At 42.6% G+C, this 3,375-nt stretch overlaps 1 non-coding gene across 1 annotated transcript; it reads right to left on the reverse strand.

Annotated features, from left to right (window-relative positions):
- TRNAC-GCA lies at nt 2,837–2,908 on the reverse strand. Its single transcript has one exon. It is a non-coding gene; the product is annotated as a tRNA-Cys (tRNA).

Raw genomic sequence — 3,375 nt, forward strand, 5'->3', positions numbered from 1 at the left:
GTAACTCCATAGACTGTAGCCTGCCAGGCTCCTCTGTCCATGGGATTTTCCAGGGAAGAATCGTGGAGTGGGTCGCCATTTCCTTCTCCAGGTGATCTTCCCAACCGAGGGATCAGACCCAGATCTCCTCCAATGCAGACAGATTCTTTACTGTCTGAATCACCAGGGAAGCCCACATTAAGTATAGAAAGACAAATTCAACTTGGGAAATAAGGATCAAAGCCTGTTGCCTCAAACACCATAACAGATAAAATCACTTCTATCATAAAACCTGATTCACCCAGGTCATCCATTTTTTATAAAAAAATCTTAAAATAGTTCCAAATTTCAGTCTCACAAGCTTCAGGTATGGATGATCAATCATAATGACTTTTGCTTAGTTGCTAAGTCATGTCTAATTCTTTGCAACCCCATGGACTGTAACCGACCAGGCTCCTCTATCCATGGGATTTTTCAGACAATAATACTGGAGCAAGTTACCACTGAACTATTAATGCCTTAATAAGGACTGGGGTACAGTTAAGAACGAGACACCAGATGAACTCTGCAGATTTAACTCTCTCCAGGTGGGAAATAGCCCCACTGGTGGAAATTCAGGCCCAAAGACAAAACCTAACATACTGAAACAGTGTATAGGGCAGGCCTCATATCCAATGGTGAAAATAGATGCAGCTTTTTTAATAAGTCATGGGCTCTTTAAATCACAGTCTTGAAAAATCAGCCACTGAACTAGTTTATGAATCTGTGGGTGCAGCATAGCGAAACATTTACTCAGGGAACAGAAAACCTTCTGGAACAAATAAGCCAAATGAATGCTTCGAAGTGGAAATGTTAACTAGTGATGTAAGTTCAGAGTGCAGCTGTGTCCAATTGAGTCGGGCTTCTGGCCCAACAAGCAAAGTCTATGAAAGATAGAGAAAAATTATGTTGTTTTTTCCTAAACTCAAAGCAATGGACTTTTGCCATATTAATTCTGAGTTTCTGAGATGAGATATGAGAAATTAAGAAAGCAAAATGAAATGGTTTTAAAACAAATACTTCCTACGTCATTGTGTTGAGGAGATAGGGTTGTGGGTTTTTTTCCTCCTTTGGCTGAAGATTGAGTAGACCTCTTTCAGGAGATATGTCTCAGATTTATTTCAATTACCTTATAGTCTGGGTATGATGGCACCAAAAATATACTCAGTTTATTAGTTAATGTCTAATGAATCACATTTTGTGTGTTTTAGGACAATTCATAAGCTCTTGTGGTTCATTTGGGCCACAAGACACCACTGAACAAACCACAATGTCACTACCTGCACTGGCTCTTCTGCACTCCATGTGGAGCAATGGAAAACCAAACATGATCTGACTGTTTGCCAAACTAATCATCATAAGTATCCGGCAACATGATAAAGACCTCAAAGTATCAGTCATTACTTACGTAGGCTTTGGGTAGAAGATAAATCAGTTTCAACAGGTTCTGATTAAAACTGTTCGTAACAGTAATAACTGCTGCTGCTGCTGCTGCTAAGTCGTTTCAGTCGTGTCCGACTCTGTGCGACCCCATAGACAGCAGCCCACCAGGCTTCGCCATCCCTGGGATTCTCTAGGAAAGAACACTGGAGTGGGTTGCCATTTCCTTCTCCACTGCATGAAAGTGAAAAGTGAATGTGAAGTCGCTGAGTCGTGTCCAACTCTCAGCGACCCCATGGACTGCAGCCCACCAGACTCCTCCATCCATGGTATTTTCCAGGCAAGAGTACTGGAGTAGGGTGCCATTGCCTTCTCTGAACAATAATAACTATCACTTACCAAAACATTCATCAGGTACAGAAGTGTTTCAGATATATTTTCTCTTCTATATTCTATATGATGGGTGCTATTATGTTTCCCATTTTATATTTGAAGTTTAGGCAGTTTTAAAAACTTGCCCATGGTTACACATCTGGTACAGCAAATCCAAGGCCTCCAGGAAAGACACTGGAATACCTCTGTTGGCAACAACATCAAGCTTGTCATTCTGTAGCTAGGTTGTGTCCAACTCTTTGCGACCCCATGTACTGCAGCATGCCAGGCTTCCCTGTCCTTCACTATCTCCTGGAGTTTGGTCAAACTCATGTCCATTGTGTCAATGATGTCATCCATCCTCTGTTGCCCCCTTCTCCTCTGCCTTCAGTCTTTCCCAGCATCAGGGTCTTAAAATGCTATGCTATACGCTATAGTAGTCCTCAGTTGAACTGAGCAGAAAAAAAAACTTACCAAGTCAAATAGCTAGCAAACAGTACAAATCTATATGTAATAAAATCCTGAATAGTTAGAAAGAGATTCTAAAGTCCTAGAGAGGTTCAACAAAGGAAAATCTAAACTGGAAGGTTCAGGCAAGACGGGAAGTAGAAGTGCAAGGTAAGCTGGCCTTTGGAGTGGCTATGACAGTACCAACACAAGAGCAAAGGTGAGAACAATAAGAAGAAGTGATTATTAATAGAAGACGTGAGAGTTCATGAAGAGGCCAGATGGCGCAAACAGCACAGGAAAGAGATGGCCGGCCACTTTTAGACTTATTCCCAATTTTTAAGCTCAAAAAGAATTCAAGGGGCATACAGATCAACCCATATAAGATACAATGGCAGGTCTGATAGGGAATTGGGCTGGAATCTCCATCTCCCAATCTGCAGTGCTTCCAGGAGCTACCATGTAGAAAGGCTGTGCTTCATAATTCTGGTGGTTTAGTCGCTAAGTCGTGTCCATCTCTTTCGACTCCATGGACTGTAGCCCACCAGACTCCCCTGTCCATGGGATCTTCCAGGCAAAAACACTGGAGTGGACTGCCATTTCCTTCTCCAGGGGGATATTCCCAACCCAGGAATCGAACCTGGGTCTCCTGCATTGCAGGCAGATTCTTTACCAACTGAGATAGCTGGGGAGCCCTCGTAATGCTAATTCAATCTAATACTGATGGAGCCTCTACCATGGATAGATGCAGTGCCAATTACTAGGAAGATAAGGGTGGAAAAAAGGTCCAGTCTCTAGGGAACTCATGTTAAAATCAAATAAATACACAAATATTTATGGAATGAGTAGGCCTGGGGAGGAGTATGACAAAAGATACGCCAAGTGTTAAAGGAGTATCCCATGTCTCATGAGGGAGAATAGACTTCTGAGCAGGGATATTTGACGTGGGCTTTGCGAGAGGAGTGAGCTATGATCTCTCAAGAAAAAGAGGAAGGGAATTGTAGGCAGAACAAACAGCAGGAGCCACTGGCTATAAACATGGAGACATATGTAAACATATGCTATTAGAAGAAAAGGCAGCCCAGTAGAACCAGAGCAGAGAGGAGGAGACACATCAGTCAGAAGGCAGAGCGGCCAGAGAAGTCTTAGATGACTGGG

This window comes from Capra hircus, chromosome 1, assembly GCF_001704415.2.
Source record: "Capra hircus breed San Clemente chromosome 1, ASM170441v1, whole genome shotgun sequence".
Lineage (NCBI taxonomy): Eukaryota > Metazoa > Chordata > Mammalia > Artiodactyla > Bovidae > Capra > Capra hircus.